Source organism: Narcine bancroftii, chromosome 5 (assembly GCF_036971445.1).
Source record: "Narcine bancroftii isolate sNarBan1 chromosome 5, sNarBan1.hap1, whole genome shotgun sequence".
In the NCBI taxonomy this organism is placed as follows: domain Eukaryota; kingdom Metazoa; phylum Chordata; class Chondrichthyes; order Torpediniformes; family Narcinidae; genus Narcine; species Narcine bancroftii.
The window spans coordinates 121,357,374-121,378,472 of record NC_091473.1 but is presented as its reverse complement, the minus strand read 5'-3'; the positions used below and the strand labels follow the sequence as shown (position 1 = coordinate 121,378,472).

Here is a 21,099-nt window from a genome sequence, read left to right as displayed (position 1 = left end):
CAACCTAAGCCATGTTACAAAATTCATATACTTTATTTTTGTTTAAAAATCTCCTACATGGGATCTCTTTAAATGATGCAGTTGTTGACACCTTCCTCGTCTCCATTTTAGTGACCTCAGGCAATTTACCTAGGTTAGTCAGGTGTGGTTTAGCTTTCGTAAACCTTAGGTTTTGATCAGCTCACACTTGGACAAGTACTTAAAAGCTCCATCCTTGATGATCAGTGTCCGTCATTTCCCCACAACTGATGACAAACAGGGTTCCCTGCTCCTTACTACATTGAGTGGGTGAAGACTCACGTGAAGTTCGAATGTACTAGATCAACAAGAAACCAGTTATAGTGCAGTACGTTCAATGTAATTTTATGTATTTCAGGCTCAATCAACAGCTGTGCCACAGAAAAGCTATTACATTTGAAACATTGGAATGCCAATCATCTAAAATATTTTATAACCCCAACTCGTAATATAAATCCACAAGGCAAAGGTTAAGTGCTTGTCGACAAAAAGGGAAAGCCAATCAACTGGGTTACCACACCCCAAAACGAGGTGTCAAATCTGATGATTCAATGAAAATAAAAGCATTTCTGATTTGTAATATGAGAAAAATAACCTTTCACTGCCTTAAGGGTCCAGATTTTTGGATTCTTGCCCTTGGCTACTAGTGCAAATTAAAGAAGTAAAATCGAGGCTCTCATTTAACAAATATAATTACTGGATATAAGCAGATTGCCACATAAGTCAATTTTATAAAATTCCCCATAAGTATCATTCATGGTTGAATGCACAATGAGGTCATGGAAAGATTTGAAAATGAAGTTGAGGTTTTGAAGATCAAGCCATCGCTGAAGGAAGAGCTAATGTGGCTCTACAAGACAATGAGCAGGAGCCATTTGTTGGACTCATTGGCTCGAGGAGCATCAGTGGGAGAAAAAGAATGATCAATACGTCAGGTCAGAATCATTCATCAAGACTTGTTTTTGAGAATTTGCACAAAACAAAATTTCAAAGACCTTAAATTTATCAAACATAAATGAATGATATCAGTCAGAAAGGTATCAGTCTCGAGGTAACAAGTCATGAATCAAAATTTCAATGGCACATGAATTGACAAAGTGGACATGTAGCCAGTGTTTTGTGTACCAAATAGGCAGTCTTACTGTTGGAATGGATGGTATGGTATGTGGTCTGTGGAATGTCCCAGAGCCAAAGAGTACAACAAGACACTCTAATGTAGTGGGGAAGCATTGTTAGAAAAAAAATTCTCCAATTGGTATTTGTGGAATAGACTTTGATAATGGGCTTATTTTTAGACATGTAAGTACAATTTACATATGCCTAATTTTTTCACTCATTGCTGCAATAGTATGCATTAAATTGCTGAATGGAAAAAAGATACATATATAAAAAAGGATACATTTTCAATTACAGTAGAGCAAGAAATAAAGATGGCGCTTCAATAGTGCAGACAGGTTTTCATGAAGAGGAGGTTCAAAAGCCTGATAGCATTAAAATAAAAATGTGTTTGAACCTAGATGTGCTGATCTTCAGTCTTCCCAAAGGTAGCAGTGAGAAAAGATTGTGACCAGGGTGATGGGCCTCCTTGATGTGGTGAACTGCCTTCTTGAGGTAGTGCCTCATATAGAAATGTTCAAAGGAATGAAGGTGGGAGCCTGTAATGAACTTGGCTATGTTTCCTACCTTCTACATTCCAGGGTACTCAAGTTTATCAAACCAGGCTGTGATGCAACCAGTTAGCATACTTTCCACAGTGCACCTGTTTTTAAGTATTCAACAACATGCCAAATCTCCTCTGACTCCTTAGAAAGTTGAGTCACATGTGTGCCTTCTTCATAGTTGCCTCGATGTACTGACTCCAGGAGAAGTTCTGCAATACATGGACTCCCAGAAACTTGAAGATCACCAAAGAGTTAGATCAGCCATGATCTGTAAAATGGTGGTGCTGGCTCGACGGGCCGAAGGGCCTACTCCAGCTCCTATTGTCTATTGTCTATTGACTATTCCTCTGCTCCTCCATTCCATCAATGTGCACAGGTGCATGGTTCCTTGGCCTCCGCTTCTCAAAATCTTAATGTTCCTTGGTCTTGTCAACATTGGGATCAAGGTTGTGGTTCTGGCACGACTGACCAGACCCTCAATCTCCATCATGTATTCTGACTTAACATTTTTCATTATTTGACCAACAATGGTGGCACCATCAGTGTTAATAGATTGTGTTGGAGCCAAAATTTCATTATGCAATAATGAGTGTATAGGGAATAGAACAAGGGACTTTATGTATGGATTAAAGACAACAGCTTCTGTCTTCACAATATTTATTTGTGAAAAAATTCTACTGGTCTCATCTTGGACATCAGACAAGCAACCTGATCATTGGGAAATGATGGATGGGTCAAAAACCAAGCAAGTTGTTGCATTTTACAAAAATAGAAATGGAATCAGGGATAAACCAAGTGGAACTCATTCAGTGAGATTCTAAGGTGATCTGATCTTTGCTGCAGTTCAACTTTCCTGCCATTCTGTGAATTATGATGTTGCAGTAGTCCAAATATCTGTCCAACTCAACTTGAACATATTCAATAATTCAGTCTCCACAGTGCTCTGGGATAAATAATTCCAAGGATTCATAATTCCCTGAGAAAGGATACTATATCTCTCCTCAATCAAGTGATTGTTATTCAAAAAATGTCTTTAATTTTGGATCTCTACAAGGGGAAGCATCTCAGCATCTACCCTATTAATCTCCCCCTGAAATGTATTTGTTTCAATAGATGTCTATTATAAACTTCAATAATAAGGAGGGAAAAAAATCACTTGACGGAAATAAGCACAAATATACTTGTCAGGAGAAACAATGAATATCCTTCCAAGTACTGACTTATGACTTCAATCCAGCCCTGTCACGTAGCCTGATTTTGGATTTTAAAGAAGTGCATTGCCTGACTTAAATATCTGATGACTCTGTTCAATTAAATGCCTGGGGATATTGTCACAGCTTCAGTTACAACAAAACCAGGATGCCAAACCATTCTCTGTGACATTGAGGATCTGCCTGTGCTGCATCTCAGGCTGTAGGTCTCAACATCCAAATAAATGAAATATTTTATAACCATATAACAGTTTATTGCATGGAAACAGGCCATCTCGGCCCTACAAGTCCATGCTGGTTCACTCAAACAAATCCATTAGCTCCCCCCGCCTATTCTCTGCCCATAACATTCTAACCCCTTCTTATCCATGTATATATCCAGCCTCCTCTTAAATGAAAGAACTGACTCTGCCTCAACTATTTCCTCCAGAAGATTATTCCATTCAGCCACCACTCTTGAGTGAAGAACCATCCTCTAATGTTTCTCCTAAAATTTTTCCCCCTTACCTTCAACTTGTGTCCTCTTGTTTCAACCTCCCCTGCTCTCAGGGGGAAGAGTCTACTTGCATCTAGTCTATCTATTCCCTTCATAATTTTAAACACCTCTATCAAATCCCCTCTCAACCATCTACATTCCAATGAATAAAGTCCTAACCTCTTCAATCTTTCTCTGTACTCTAGGTATTTTAAGCCAGGCAACATCCTTGTAAATCTTCTCTGCACCCTCTCCACCTTATCTATATCCTTCCAATAATTTGGAGACAAGAACTGAACACAATACTCCAAACCTGGCCTCACCAATGCCTTAAACCAGGGGTGTCAAACTCAAATTCACGGAGGGCCAAAATTAAAAACTTGGACTAAGTCGAGGGCCAAACTAAATATTTATTGAAAATTTTCAACAACATCTGCATGTTTTCTCTTCTTTCAACATATGTAATGTTAAACTTTTTCTTATTAAAATAAATGTTTAATAATAGTTTTGGATAAACTCTTTCCAGAAGCATTAACAAATGAGAAATAAAATATTCAATAAATAATATTTCTCTATAGAGGATTTATCAAATTTTGCTAGTGTGCTGTCGAATAGTAAAATCTGAGGGCTATTGAGAATATGGGAGAATAACATGATTCCTGAAACAATCAAATGGGTGACTGATTGTGGGCATGAACTCTAGCAGGGTTATTTGCCATGCCCTTTTTCCATTGGTACAGATATCCTTTAATTTACACACTTTTCAAGTTTTATGCCTAATGAGCTTGTATCCAGGTGCAGGACCATTTTTAACCAGGAATATATTTATCACTGTGACATGAAACTATTTGAAGATCATTTTATCCTGAGATTAGAGTTCATAATACTTACTCAGGCTTGTGTGTGGGAGGGCGGGGTTTGCGGGCGATCGGGTTGGACAACGACAGTGCGGGGGCATCGGCTCTCGCTGCAGGGCGGCATCTCGGTGGATCAGCGGCCCTGTCACCGTGAGTCGCGGGTCGGCCTGCGGCAGGGAGGGGGAGTGGGCAACAGTCCTGGCGAGGTCAGGCCCCCCCTGAGTTTCTGCCGGACCCCCCTTGACCTGCTGAGTTTCTCCTGGACCCCCCTTGACCTGCTGAGTTTCTGCGGGACCCCCCCTTGACCTGCTGAGTTTCTCCCGGACCCTCCTTGACCTGCTGAGTTTCTCCCGGACCCCTTCCCCTTGACCTTCTGAGTTTCTCCCGGACCTCTCCCCCTTGACCTGCTGAGTTTCTCTCGGACCCCCCTTTGACCTGCTGAGTTTCTCTCGGATCCCCCTTTGACCTGCTGAGTTTCTCCCGGACCCCCTTTGACCTGCTGAGTTTCTCCCTTCTGGTGTTCTTACGAGAACCACAGACTTTCGCTCATACATTGATGAGGGGGATCAAGGGCCAAACATTGTCAGGTACTTCTCTGCTGGATAAAGGATACAGTTTAACCCGCTGAGTTTCTCCAGTGTTGGGTTTTCACAAGGTAGAGTCAAAGGGCCGAAGGGCCTGTTTCTGATCTGTAATGTTCTACGGACCCTGCTCTTCTTTCCGTGCCGGTGTCCCAGGACCTTTCCAGGGCAGTGTCCGCACTCAGGACTGAGCTGGGATCCCGGTCAGCGGTGGAGGAGCAGGTGAGCACGGCTAATTCCGATCCAGCCCACGCCATTCCCGAGATTGGCGGGGGGTTCCACCCTACCTGCCTGACCAGCCTCGCTCTCCACATGTACTCCGGGCACCCGCCGCTGGTCCAGTGGGAAGGCGCAGGGTGGCCGGCAGCCAGCGCCCCCATCGCCTGGCAGGGAGCCCCAATCTTCCCTCCGGCGTCCCGACTCCATCTGCAGCTCCAAGAAACGCTGTGCCACTGGGGTTCCGGGCGCTGGGAAGCGGCCTTGGCTTCCCCTGACACCGGCCAGGCCACGCTGCGGTGGGGGGGGTGGGCGGGGGGGGAACACGACAGCGTGTTTATAAAACTACCCACCACTACTTTTCAAGGACCAGGATTTTTCTCTCTCTCTCTCACCCTGGGACACAGCGGTTACTGTGCATGCACTATACTGGCGCGGCGGCCAGCGGGCCACCTCTAATACATTTTTGATATGATCTTGCGGGCCAAATATAATTATATCGTGGGCCAAATTTGGCCCGCGGGCCAGAGTTTGACATGTGTGCCTTAAACAGTCGCAGCATCACTTCCCAGCTCCTATACTCTATGCTATGATTTATGAAGGCCAGCATACCAAATGTCTTCTTAACCACCCTGTCAACATAGGAATCCTCCTTCAAGGAACACTGCACCATAACTCCAAGATCTCTTTGTTCTTGTGCATTCCCCAATGTCCTCTCCTTTACTACATATGTCCTATTTTGATTATTTTTACCAAAATGAAGCACCTCACACTTCTCAACATTAAATTCTATCTGCCATCTTTCAACCCAACTCTCCAGACAAACCAAATCCCTCTGTAATCCCTGGAAACCTTCCTCACTATCCACCACTCCCCCTATTTTTGTATCGTCTGCGTATTTACTTACCCAGTTAACCACCCCATCATCCAAATCATTAATATATATTATGAACAACAGGGGACCTAGCACCAATCCTTGAGGTACTCTGCTTGTCACAGGCTTCCATCCTGACAGACAGTTATCCACCATGACCCTCTGCTGTCTTTCCTCCAGCCACCTCTGAAGCCATCTTACTATTTCTCTATTATTCCCTAGTGACTAAACTTTCCTTACTAATATTTCATGTGGAACCTTATCAAAAGCTTTGCTAAAATCCAGATAGATCACATCAACTGCCCTACCTTCATCCACCTTTCTTGTCACTTCTTCTAAAAATTCAACAAGGTTTGTCAAACATGACTTCCCCTTCACAAACCCATTCTGGGTGCTCCTGATCAATCCCTGCTTATCTTGATATTTATACACACCATCTTTAAGAATACCCTCCATAACTTTCCCTACTTCTGAAGTAAAGCGTACAGGTCTATAATTACTTGGCCGACACCTCATGCCTTTTTTAAACAATGGAACTACATTAGCAACCCTCCAATCTCACAGCACCACACCCTCCTCCAGTGATCATTGAAAAATCACTGACAGTACCTCCGCTATTTGCTCCCTGACCTCCTTTAACGTCCTGGAAAAAATCCCCTCAGGACCAGGAGACCTATCCACTTTTACTGACCCTAGAAGCTCCAAAACCCTCTCTTTACTAATCCCTATCTTTTCCTAACTAAGCCATTTGCCTCACTTATCTCACATAGTCCAATGTCTTTTTCCTTTGTGAACACAGATGAGAAAAAATAATTTAATATCTGTCCCATCTGATATGGTTCCTCGCACAGTTCACCACTCTCATTTTCCAGTGTTCCTATTCTATCCTTAACCCTCCCTCCTTTTAGTATTCACATATCTGTAAAAACCTTTAGGATTCACTTTTACCTTATCAGCTATTGACACCTCATAACTTGTTTTGCCTTTCTAATTTTCTTCTTCAGGTTTTTTCTGCAATCTATGTAATAATCATACATCTTATCCATTTTTTGCTTCTTAAATTTAGTAAATGCCCCACTCTTATCCCGAACCAACTTCCTAATTTTTCCAGAAAACCACAGTTCCCTTGAACTTTTGGCCTTGCCTTTCCATCTGACTGGCACATAAAGATCCTGTACTCTCAATCTCTCTTCTTTAAATACCCTCCAAATCTCCTTTATATCCATTCCTGAAAAAAGATCAGCCCATATAATTTTCTCCAAATCCCTTCTCATTTCTTCAAATCTGGCCTTCCCCCACTCAAAGACCTTCAACCTCGGACCTGACATCCCTTTCCACATTTAAGTTGAAGCTAATGGACCCATGATCACTGGATCCAATGTTCTCACCAACACACACTTCAGTCCCCTGCCTTATTCCATTCACTAACAATAGATCTAACACTGCCTCCCCTCTAGTAGGCACTTCAACATACTGCTGTAAAAAGCAATCCTGAACACATTGTACAAAGACTAAGCCATCCTGCCCTCTCACTGCTTGTGTTTCCCAATCAATGTTAGGAAAATTGAAATCCCCAACTATCACAACCCTATTTCTACTACACATCTCAGCTATTTCCTGCACATTTGCTCTTCCAGTTCCCTATCCTCTTTTGGTGGCCTATAATATACCCCTATATTTGTAGCCTCACCTTTCTTATTTTTTAGTTCAACCCACAGAGCCTTGCACAATGAGTCCTCCAGCACCTCTATAATATCTTCTGGGCAATATGCACATTCACACATTATAGAAACTATAGGATGACATGGTGTTTGACTCTGTAAAGGAAATGCTGCTGTGAAATTGGTTTCTCATCATGATGTGGTTCCAGAATGAAGCATGAAGCACAGGAGAGAAATTTCTCACTTTGACTGTCCAGCATCTCAACATGTACTGACAGTAGCTCTGGAGGGATACGTATATTCGTACTTCCATTCTGATAAGTATATAAAATGTTCCAGCCAAATGGTTTACGACTCTAACAGGAATTGACTGTATTAGGGAATGCTACTTACACTTGTCAGTGCATGATAGTTAATGGCTAGACAGGCTGTAAAGCTCCATCTAATACCTTAAACAGGGCCAACTATATTTCACCATGTATCGATCAGGCCCCTGTATGTGTTTTCACATGTCCCTGATCCTGTTTGCAAAGCTGTAAAGTAATAACAGTACTCATGTCAAGAGGGTAATTATCATTGATTTAACCCAGTGTGACAAATTTTTCAGTCATGCTGCCTAATTCATACTCAGAGGCTTGAACCCAGTAACTGCATTTGGAGGGTGTTACAATTGAAGAAGATTAAAGGCTATTCTCACTGGGAAATATGGTCCTCCTCCAGTTACCGCTATACAATAGGAAGGCAGAAGCATGGAGAAGCTTCAACATTCACTGAAATGCCACAAACTCACCAAAGGTTTCCAGGTCCCATCCTATTCCTTAAAAACAGAAACAAGATGCCTGAAATATCTTTCATATTCAGGCCTCATTCCAGTGCAGATGGTGCTAAACAGGTATTCAGTGCAGTTTATTAGATGTGGAAGGGCAGGGAATTGAACAGTTCATGCCTAGAATCAGCTATCTAGCCACTCAGTATAAGAAGCAAATAAGCTCACCCCAGGATAAGCCCAGTGCATTGAATCCAGGAAAGGTTTCCTGCTCTTCTAACGTTAAAAAGGGAAACAAAGTTGGGTCTTAGCTTTCCCATTGGATCCACCTGGTGCAAATTCACAGAACATGCACATTACGTGCTCCCAGTGTTTACACTTCTACATTGCTTCAGTGTTGCATTTGGCCTGCGTTCTTAACTTGCAAATGTAAACAGCTGTATCAGGCAAGTCTGTGGAATGCCACTCACAATTGAGGTACCGCTGGTGGAAAGTAAGTGGTCAGCAGCAGAAGTGTGACTCATCCATTTATCTTTTGGTCCATCTGATGTGACCGTTTTATGCTCTTCTCTTTGAAGATGCCTCATCTCTTGATTGAAGTTTTAACTCTTCTATGGGCTTGTGTGCAATAGACAAATGTGCTGGAGAAACTCACCAGCTCACACAGCATCCACAGGAACATGCTGAGTTTCTCCAGCACATTTGTGTATTACACTCAACCCCAGCATCTGCAGACTCTCCATATGGGCTAATGTTCTTATGTTCAAGTACTTATTGAAACAATTTACACAATCCTGTTGTTAATTGGAGTCTTAACATGCTTTTGTTATCCAAAGGATATGCGTATATTGATTGAGAGAGAGTATATTCCTCACAGTTCGGCGGGCAGCAACCTCCTTTGAAGAAGACCGCAGAGCCCACCTCACTGACAAAAGGCAAAGGAGGAAAAACCCAACACCCAACCCCAACCCACCAATTTTCCCCTGCAGCCCCTGCAACTGTGTCTGCCTGTCCCGCATCGGACTTGTCAGCCACAAACGAGCCTGCAGCTGACGTGGACTTTTACCCCCTCCATAAATCTTCGTCCGCGAAGCCAAGCCAAAGAAAAGAAGATATTGGTGTTTATTTTGCACCCACATTACATCATATCCCGAGTAATTACTATTCTCCAGCATCTCCATTGCTGGGTAACAGGAAAACTCATGAATAATTCATGATCCAAATGTAGTTTTCAAGTATGAATAAAAATAGAATGGAGAGTTCAGAAATCCTATTTCATCTATTGCAGAGATGTATAATTTAAGTATTTTTATGCAAGAGCTATATTAGAAGTAGGGTACAACTTTAGAACACAATAACAAAATGGGTGAACTCAGGAGGTGCAAAAAGAAATCATGACTTGAAAAGGGATGCTCTTATTCCCACTAAATTTGAATGCACTGAACATTTATTAAGGCTCTTTGTGCACTGCTGTAATGAACCAATCATTAAGGAAAAAATTTAGATGTCCGCTGACATATGCAACTGCACTGGTTAATATTGCCACTTCTTGTTGGTGTTAGCAATGAACTTCCTGGTGTATACCCGCAACCATAACAAAATCCCTCCTTCTATAATCAAGACAAACACTGAGACAGGCACAGTCACTAAAGCAGGCAGTTGTCCTGAAGAGCAAGCACATACTCATATTCCTTTATGCTCGTGTACCCACGTGCTCATACATAAACAAGGAAAGTGTCCAGTCCAGACAGAGTACCTGGCCGGGTTCTGAAAACCTGTGCTGACCAACTTGCCAGTATATTCCCAGATATCTTCAACATCTCTGTCTGACAGATCCTCAATTATACTAGTGGCCAATAAGACTATAAGACTAAACTGCCAAAATGACTATAGACTTGTGGGATTCATATCCACAGTGATGAAGTGTTTTGAGAAGCTGGTGTTGGAGCATATCAGCTTCTGTCTGAGTGGCGACATGGATCCATTCCCATTTGCCTACCACAGCATCTTATTGGCTATTCACAAAACATTGGAAGACCTGGACAGCAAAGATGCATACATCAGGATACTCTTTATTGACTACGGTTCAGCATTCTACACCATAATCCCCTCAAAACTTATTAGCAAACCCCAAGACCTAGGCATCAATAACCTACTGTGCAACTGGATCCCGGATTCCCTCACCTCCAGACCCTATATCCTCCATAATCTCCATTTGCACTGGAGCACCGCAGGGTTGTGTACTTAACCCACTGCTCTATCCGCTTTACATATATGATTTTGTAGCTTGCTACGAGAACACATCATTTACAAATCTGCTGATGACACCACCATTATACGCTGTATAAAAAGGGGAGATGAATCAGTTTACAGAAGGGAAATTGAAAATTTGGCTGAATGGTGGACCAACAAAACATCTCACTCAATGTCACCAAGTCCAAGGAGCTGATTATAGACTTTAGGAAATTCATACCAGAGGTGTACGATTCAGAGATCATTGGGAGATCAGAGGTAGAGAGGGTGCGCAAATTGAAATTTCTGGGAGACACTACCTTGGAGGACCTTTCCTGGACAAATCATATTAATGTTTATCATGAAGAAAGCAGATCAGTGCCTCTACTTCCTCAGAAGTTTGCATAGTTTTGGTATGTCATAGGAAACCTTGGCAAACTTCTATAGATGTGTAGTGGAGACCAGCTGCATCATGGGCTGGTATAGGGGTACCAATACCTTTGAGTGGAAAGGCCTGTAAAAGGTAGTGGACACAGCCCAGTACATCACAGGCCAAAATGTCTCCACCATTGAGAACATCATCATGCAATGATGCCATTGGAGATGATCCACACCATCCAGGTCATGCACTGTTCTCACTGCTGTCATCAGAAAAGAGGTATAGATGCACCAGGACTTGTACAACCAGGTTCAGAAACAGTGGCTACTCCTCTACCATCAGATACCTAAACAACAGACTAATCAGAGACTCATGCAAGGACTCTTACTTTGCACGTTTTTTTTCCCTGAATTATATAATCAGTTTACTTACATTTCTCTCTTGAGTACAGTTCGCGCAAACAGAGGAACCACTGACATGGTCTTTGCCCTCAGACAGCTCCAAGAAAAGTGCAGAGAACAAAACAAAGGACTCTACATCACCTTTGTTGACCTCACCAAAGCCTTCGACACCGTGAGCAGGAAAGGGCTTTGGCAAATACTAGAGCGCATCGGATGTCCCCCAAAGTTCCTCAACATGATTATCCAACTGCACGAAAACCAACAAGGTCGGGTCAGATACAGCAATGAGCTCTCTGAACCCTTCTCCATTAACAATGGCGTGAAGCAAGGCTGTGTTCTCGCACCAACCCTCTTTTCAATCTTCTTCAGCATGATGCTGAACCAAGCCATGAAAGACCCCAACAATGAAGACGCTGTTTACATCCGGTACCGCACGGATGGCAGTCTCTTCAATCTGAGGCGCCTGCAAGCTCACACCAAGACACAAGAGAAACTTGTCCGTGAACTACTCTTTGCAGATGATGCCGCTTTAGTTGCCCATTCAGAGCCAGCTCTTCAGCGCTTGACGTCCTGCTTTGCGGAAACTGCCAAAATGTTTGGCCTGGAAGTCAGCCTGAAGAAAACTGAGGTCCTCCATCAGCCAGCTCCCCACCATGACTACCAGCCCCCCCACATCTCCATCGGGCACACAAAACTCAAAACGGTCAACCAGTTTACCTATCTCGGCTGCACCATTTCATCAGATGCAAGGATCGACAATGAGATAGACAACAGACTCGCCAAGGCAAATAGCGCCTTTGGAAGACTACACAAAAGAGTCTGGAAAAACAACCAACTGAAAAACCTCACAAAGATAAGCGTATACAGAGCCGTTGTCATACCCACACTCCTGTTCGGCTCCGAATCATGGGTCCTCTACCGGCACCACCTACGGCTCCTAGAACGCTTCCACCAGCGTTGTCTCCGCTCCATCCTCAACATCCATTGGAGCGCTCACACCCCTAACGTCGAGGTACTCGAGATGGCAGAGGTCGACAGCATCGAGTCCACGCTGCTGAAGATCCAGCTGCGCTGGATGGGTCACGTCTCCAGAATGGAGGACCATCGCCTTCCCAAGATCGTATTATATGGCGAGCTCTCCACTGGCCACCGTGACAGAGGTGCACCAAAGAAAAGGTACAAGGACTGCCTAAAGAAATCTCTTGGTGCCTGCCACATTGACCACCGCCAGTGGGCTGATAACGCCTCAAACCGTGCATCTTGGCGCCTCACAGTTTGGCGGGCAGCAGCCTCCTTTGAAGAAGACCGCAGAGCCCACCTCACTGACAAAAGGCAAAGGAGGAAAAACCCAACACCCAACCCCAACCAACCAATTTTCCCTTGCAACCGCTGCAATCGTGTCTGCCTGTCCCGCATCGGACTGGTCAGCCACAAACGAGCCTGCAGCTGACGTGGACTTTTTACCCCCTCCATAAATCTTCGTCCGCGAAGCCAAGCCAAAGAAGACAGTTTACAGTAAGTAGAAATTCTGCCTGGCCCGCAGTAAAAAGAATCTTAGGGTTGTATATGTACTCTGACAATGAATTTAAACTTTGCACTTTGAATTTTTTTGAGCCCTAATATTAACAAGCTAAAGATTTCCCCATGAAAATAATCTTCAATGTTTTCAATTTGGCAAAGCTCACTAAAGGGTAACTCCACGTCTGCTGAAATATAACAGAATCATTACGAACTCCCCTAGAAGAAAAGACATTGAAAAGAAATGAACTCCAAGGCCTTAGCGAGCATAAGTGCATAAGTTAGTCACAGATGTGGGTAGCCAGAACTCTGGACCTTAAGCAATTAATCATTACCTCTTGGTTATTCAGCTTGTGAGCCTTCATGAGTAGGAGATGTACGTGTATCACTTAATATCACAGTAGATTTCACCAAAATCTATAACTGCTGGTAAACTGATTTGCTGTAATCCTACATGCATTGTGTCAGTTCATGCACCTAATTATTTGTCATGTTATAATGTATTTGATGTCAAATTCTGTCATAATATATCATTATCATGTACTTGATGTCAGAGTTCATGCAGTGTCCAAAACACACCACAAAAACAGATACAAAATAGGACTACATAGTAAACTGTAGCCACTATATTATGACACAGTATCCACTTTGACCCAGTGTATTTTGTAACATTAATCAGAAAAAGTGAATGTTCCTGCTCACATTTTCTGTGAACCCACCAGAGAAACCAGATATTTAAACTGTGAACTGCAGTATTCTATGGAAAATATCAGTGATGAGAGTAGAAGATAGCCCTGATCTCCCAAGACCGATCTCATGCTCTCCTGAAAACATTACATAATAACATAACAATTACAGCACGGAAACAGGCCATTAGGCCCTTCTAGTCCGCACCGAACCAAACGCCCCTCTCTAGTCCCACCTCCCTGCACAATGCCCATAACCCTCCATCTTCTTCTCATCCATATACCTGTCCAACCTTTTCTTAAATAATACAATTGACTCCACCGCCACTATTTCTTCCGGAAGCTCATTCCACACGGCTACCACTCTCTGAGTAAAGAAGTTCTCTGCCCCTTAATTCTTAACTCATGTCCTCTTGTTTTAATCTTTCCTCCTCTTAATGGAAATAGTCTATCCACATCCCCTCTGTCTATCCCTTTCATAATCTTAAATACTTCTATCAAATCCCCTCTCAACCTTCTACGCTCCAAAGAATAAAGACCTAATCTGTCCAATCTCTCCCTATACTCTAGATGCTTAAACCCAGGTAACATTCTGGTAAACCTTCTCTGCACTCTCTCCACTCTGTTTATATCCTTCCTATAATTAGGCGACCAGAACTGCACACAGAACTCCAAATTAGGCCACACCAACATCTTATACAATCTGAACATCACCTCCCAACTCCTATATTCCATGCAATGATTGATAAAGGCCAGCATACTAAAAGCCTTCTTCACCACCCTATTCACGTGAGTTTCTACCTTCAGGGAACGATGTACCGTTACTCCTAAATCTTTCTGCTCTTCTGTATTCCTCAATGCTCTCCCATTTACCACGTATGTCCTATTCTGATTCATGGGATGAAATGAGATGTGTATTTATTGTTAAATGTAATCTATAGATGCACTGAAATTCTTACTTGCTGCAGCCACACAGGTGCACAACATGCACCAATTAAATCTAAATTTAGACCTACAGCACAGTAACAGGCTATTTTGGCCCACAAGTCTATGCTACTCAATTTACACCTAATTCGCCTACAACCCCCGGTACCTTTTGAACAGTGGGAGAAAACTGGAGCCACCAGAGAGAACGTACAAACTCCCTACAGACAATGCGGGATTCAAATCCCAGCCTCGATCACTGGCGCTGTAAAGGCATTGCTCTAATTACAATAGTATATATTAAAGGACCATAATGTGCCACAAGGAAATAGATATAAAAAAAAAGTAGATACACATTCAGAGTTGCAGTGCAAAAAAAGAAAAATGGCATTTCAATACTGAGACACACCTTTTGGTTGTCCACATCTTGCATGGTCTGGAGTAAGATGAAGGAAATATAGAACATAGAACACAGAACATAGATCAGGTCTGCATCCTGTATGATGTGCACAGGTCTGCCTTTTTAGTGAATTACAATTGTGCAGTAATTGAGTTCAAGCCTTTAGTAATTGTGTGAAAAATAAAGATACTGAGAGGAGATATGTCAAACACAATGAAAACCTGACCTTCCGTCCACCTGATGGTATTCATTTTGTCACGGCAGCCATAGAATACTGCAGAAATATCTGCCATTGAGAGAGTGTGGAATGGGAGACATCGTGTTCTCCTGTTTGTCTGGGTATATGCCTTTCCAACAGTCAAGCTTGATTGACACAGGTGTGGACTTAACCAGAGCCACAAAGATTGACATGAACAAAAAGACTGCATCAATCAAGGGAAGAGAGCACCACTGATTTATTTTCCATATTGCTGAGCATGGAGAACTGAAGCTGCCAGATGCTGTGAGCAAAATATCAGTATCACTATTTAATTGTCTTTGCATTGCTATTCTCTGCATAACATGTCTCTACTATTTCTGTATGTGATCAGCAAGTATCTGTATAGTGTGACCTGTTCCATCATTAGATCTATGAACGTACTGGCAAATATCAGCACACAAGAGCCTGGGCCAATTTGTCAATGAGCATGATTTCACACCTGAATGGTCACTATCACATATGGTCAGAGGGTGAAATCACTTGCCTTCTATGCTGTTTAACTCTTTAATTTGATAACTTGATCAGCAAGCTTCAGTATTATTTTATCTTCAGTAAAGCAAAAAGTTCTGGAAGGACTCAGCACACCAAACAGTGTCTGACCCCTTCTACCCCGCACACAGCATCTTTTAGCTACACCGATCTGGAAAGGGATGCAGGAGGATCAGCGCCAGCACCACCAGGCTGAGGAACAGCTTCTTCCCACGGACAATGGGAATGCTGAATGACCAAAGGAACTGCTGAGACTAACCGTCCGCAACCCTCATGTTCACAAAGCAACATTTATTTATTTATTTATATGTAAGAATACTTGTCCCGCATATGTATTGTTTGTGTATGTGTTATATCTGGTTGTGTGTCTGAATGTATTGCACTTAGGACTAGAGATCAAACCTGGTGTTTGAAGGCATTCAATCACAGAGGCTAAGCAGGCTCAGGACTGGTCAGTTTTTGGAGGGGAGGCCAACTGGTAACACCAGGTGCTGTGGGTTTCTGTGACGGACACTGGACAAAGTGGCGACTCTCTGTCTGCCTTACAGTAGACAAAAGTTAAAGTCGTTCACGTATGTTACATTCTAAACATAGTATTACATGACAATAGTGAAACATTTACCTTTTCTACTTGTACAATCAGATGATAATAAACTTGACTTGATTTGACTTGACTTGAAAAATCCATTTATCTTATTCTCTATATTTCTCCCTGACTAGTGTCCATATGACTATAACCCCTTTAATGCCATTTGCAGCAACAAACAACTTCTGCAAATCCAGCCACTCTCATTTCTTTATATTTTTTCTCAAAACATTCAATTTTATCAATGACACTTGCCCCCCAGCATTCTTTGTCTTTCCAAATGTTCCGAATTTCATCTTGCATTATAAAATATAGATAGCACACAAGGTTCCTTGCCACAGGCACATAGTCAAAGCATTCTTGAAAGTTTGCCTACAATCAAGGTCTGATTAATTGGATATAATTTCTTGATTATTCCTCTTCTCATTATTGAACAGGACCATAATATTTGCCTACCTTTCATTCCTTTGGGACAGTTCCATTATATTCCAAACATATTTACAAATTTCAGATCAGTGTCTCATCTTTCATTCTCTTAACCCTCATCCATTTTCTGGGATATGCACCATCTGGAACTGGTGAAGAGATAATTTATAGTTTCAGTCATGATTTTAATACAGTTCATTTCAAGGATTCCACGGCAATGATGGGTTCTTAATAAGAGCATAATGGAAGTGTGTGTAGGTCACCTGCCCCTTTGCGTTTGCTCTGCCAATCATTAAAGTTATGGTTGATCATCAACCTTGTCTACTTCCCCATATTTACATTCCTTCATTCCATCAGTACCCAAAAATACAATGTCTGAACATATACATATATTGGGGGGGGGGGTGGGGGGCAGAATGGACAGTGTTCCTAGAACTGTACAGACCCAGGAGCGTGTGGGTCAGGGACACAATGCCAATTACGCCATACAACATTTAACCAACCTGTTAAAGGAGCTAGCAGTGTTTTTTTTTAATCTTGTAACCATGATGGTGGCGCCTGTGTTGGGCAGTGTACCATGAGTGCTTGCAGACCGGGGGGAGCCGTGGACCAGCACAAGGCACCAAAAGTGGGAAGAACACCCCTCGTTGAGAAGAAGCATGTGACCTATAGGATGGTGACCTTGGCAGCAGACCAGTGAGCGGCTCAGTGGCTGAATGAACCAGACAGACTCCAGGCTTATGATACCCTATGGTCGAAGGACTCAGACAATTTTTGAGCTGCAGGCGTACGTACCAATTTTCAGGCTGCTGGAAAATGGCTTCATGGGAACCAGGTATTGGAACTGGGATTCAAAGGGATGCTGAGGGCAAGGGCTCTTGAAGGGCCTTGCGCACTAAAGACTTCTTGATTGTATTGGAGGTTTGGATCATGAGGCTAGATGGCCAATGTATCGAAGAGGGTTCTGTACAACTACAAAGGCTGCGGAAGAGCTGGTGGCGAATCCACAGATACTCAGAATCTCTGTCGGGACTCTCCTCTGCTTCTCTTTCTCTTTTTATGGGGGTATCAGGCAATGCTTAGAGTGACTCCTTATAGCAAGCAAAAGGTGAAGTATCTTGTGTGTATTAATTGTTTGTATTACTACATGACAATGAAATGAACCTTGAACATTGATATCACATTCTTAATTTTCAGATTTATAATATGCTGAGTAGAAAAAAAATCCTTATCTCCCTTTTAATGGCTGATCCTTTATTTTGGGAAAGTGTACCCTAGTTCCATCCTCTCCAGTCTGAGAAAACCTTGTGGACCCCAAGGCAATCAACTCTCACCTTTTAAAATCAGTGGTAAGCAGAAAGACAACCTTATAATTATGGTTGGCATGGGCTATTTGGCCTAAGTTGTATGCTTTATCCTATTGTGCCCTGAAATGCCTTCCCAATTTCAGAAAATAGAGGCAAAAATTTTGCTTTAATATCCTAAACTTGGGTGCAGAATTCCCCTCCATTTCCAAGCAGTAACTATTTGGCATCTGTTCGAGATGAGAACAGACATAAAGAAATCACCTCTTTAAATTGTTACAGTTCCATGAGTTCTAATTCAACATCGACATCTTTGTAAATCTTTATCCCCATGTTGCAGAGCTGGATGTGAATTTCTATCCATCACAGAGCCTGTCCATCTCCACCACATCAATTCATTTCATACTTCCTGCTGCTTTGGAAAAGGAGCCAACATATCCAACATATTAGAAGAGTTACCTCACATCTGCCACATTCTCTTGATCCCTCTCCCATTTGGAAGAAGATTCACAAATATGAGGTCACTACCTGCAGATGGAAGTGCTGTTATCAGATTCCCGAATTAACCTCACCCTCATAATGTTGTCTGTGCTCTTTACCGCCTGATCTTCTACGTGATCTGGAGTTGACTTGCTGGAGTACTTACAAAACAAACTTTCTCGCTCCACCTCAGTACACGTGACAACTTGTTCGTCCAAGAATTCCTCCCCAACCCCTTTTATTTTCCTGGCGATTGAATAATCTACGTCCTCATGTCAGGTATTAGTTCAAATCCGAGCTGCCAGAAATTCAGGGAAGAGACCACCCAGTCCCCTGCCCCTCGGGGTGTAATAATCGTTCGGCATTAATGGCTTCAGAAGGAAAGGGTATTTATTCATGGGTGAGTTGTGAAAGAAAGAAAAAAACAATGCATAAACATCAACTGCAGTTATATATCTCTCTAGCTCTAAACTTATTTTTAGAACATGATAAGGAGAGTGACGGGGTGGGAATGAAGACGGTTTACACGAAAAGAAAAGCTATTGAGAGCAGTGCAGTGGCTAAAAGGGTCTCAAGAATCTCCTGGTACATGGCTGCCTTTGACCTGAACATTTCTTCTTTTGTTCGAGCAGCTTTCTTCCTCTTGTCATTTTATTTCCTTCGGTTTTAATGTGACAGATTTTTTTTTAAACTCATCTCCCCTCACTGTTACTTGAATTGAACAAGTGGGCAGGAATGCATGGCTGTGTCACAGCGGGTGAGAAAACGGCTCACTGGGGAGTCTTTGTTAAAACTGTTAAGTATTAATTTCTCCTGACGAATTTCCGCTGTCATTTCCTTAATATCGTGCACATGAAATAATCATGTCTTAAACCCAGCAGTAATTGAAGATGATTTTCATTTTCCTGCCATCATGGGAGCCATAATGTTGAACCTAGGAGATTTAAACCTCTTAGCAGAATGCTCACATGTGGAAGAGGCTTTATTTACTCGCTCTCTCTCCTTGACTCCCCCCTCGTTGTCTCACCCTCCCCGGTTTGTACTTTTGGCCTGAGTTTGGCGACCTTTTCAGATTTATTCAATAAAGCGTTACATTAGGTCCCTTTTTTTTTACCCTATCGATTCGATCCTTGGAACAATATCCTACAATTATTTTACATGCGCGCCTATTGCTTTAATGTCCCAGTTTCTTTCATTTTTAACTTCTGCCCCCCCTCATCAACTTTTGGCCACATGGCCCCGGTTGCAGCGCCTGACTGTCGCTTCTCAATTGTCAATTATTTGCGGGGTGAAACGCTTTGGACTGGATTTCAATGCCTTTAAATTGTTTTGCTCCTGTTCTGGCCATGAGGTGTGCTCTCTTCAGTGACCTGGAATGGACTCGTCCCGTGCTGGGTGGATTCGAGTAACAAGTGCAGCCCAGGGCTCGGTGGTCGAGGCCGGTGGGGGTCCTCCTGTTTCATTTCGGGAGCTCAATTTTCTCGTCGTTTCCTACCCCTCTCACTTGCGGAATTCTCCTCGTTTTCTCTACCTCTTGCTGACATTCACTTCTGAATCCAATGCTTTCGGATAATTCTGTGAAAACATTTGGAGACATGAGGCATCTGAAGCCATTTGGTGCGTTTGCCTCTCCCTGGCACCTCACTACAGGACTTTCTAAATTCTCCCGTTTTATTCCGTGCGCTTCTTTTCCCCTCCTCTCTCTCTCTCTCTCCTTCCCTCTGTCTGTCCCTCTCTCTCTCTCCCTCTTTCTCTCCCTCTCTGTCCGTCTCTTTCTCTCTCTCTCTCCCTCCTGTGTCCGTCTCTCTCTTTCCCCTCTTTCTCTCTCTCCCTCCTGTGTCCGTCTCTCTCTTTCCCCTCTCTCTCCCTCTCTGTCCATCTCTCTCCCTCTCTGTCCATCTCTCTCCCTCTCTGTCCATCTCTCTCCCTCTCTGTCCATTTCTCTCCCTCTCTGTCCATCTCTCTCCCTCTCTGTCCATCTCTCTCCCTCTCTGTCCATCTCTCTCCCTCTCTGTCCGTCTCTCCCTCTCTGTCCATCTCTCTCCCTCTCTGTCCATCTCTCTCCCTCTCTGTCCATCTCTCTCCCTCTCTGTCCATCTCTCTCCCTCTCTGTCCATCTCTCTCCCTCTCTGTCCGTCTCTCCCTCTCTGTCCATCTCTCTCCCTCTCTGTCCATCTCTCTCCCTCTCTGTCCATCTCTCTCCCTCTCTGTCCATCTCTCTCCCTCTCTGTCCATCTCTCTCCCTCTCTGTCCGTCTCTCCCTCTCTGTCCGTCTCTCTGTCCGTCTCTCCCTCTCTGTCCGTCTCTCTCTCCCTCCCTCCCTCTCTCTGTCCCTCCTTCTCTGTCCGTCTCTCTCTCTCTCTCTCTCCCTCCCCCTGCCCCCTTTGTCTGTCTCTCTCTCTCTCTTCCCGTTATTTCTCTTACAGCCCTCGGCCTCTGCACAAACACATTCCCGGCAATACCTAACTGATGGGCGCTGGAAGTGCTGAGATTTATTAGTGTTTATGCTGGAAGTAGCGGGCAGCCCCGCTGCTGAGCTGCCTGAACCCAGCACGCCGCAGATTGGGATTTGTCCGCCTTGTATCTGGGAAGCGATTTATCAGACGAGTCGGAGCCAGAGGCGCCCGCTGCCACCTTCTCCTGTCTTTCACAGGGGCCACTGGGGTACAAGCGCGCGTATCACAAAATCTATGTA

The 21,099-nt window shown here is 43.3% G+C and overlaps 1 long non-coding RNA gene across 4 annotated transcripts in view; it reads right to left on the bottom strand.

The window, feature by feature from the left end:
• LOC138762791 (uncharacterized) overlaps window positions 1–13,323 on the bottom strand; it is an 89,713-nt gene extending 76,390 nt beyond the window's left edge. For all 4 annotated transcript variants that reach the window (XR_011357148.1, XR_011357150.1, XR_011357149.1 and 1 more), the window contains exon 1: window positions 13,186–13,323. This is a non-coding gene — a long non-coding RNA (uncharacterized lncRNA). The remainder of the gene's footprint in view (window positions 1–13,185) is intronic.
• Between the last annotated feature and the right edge of the window lie 7,776 nt (window positions 13,324–21,099).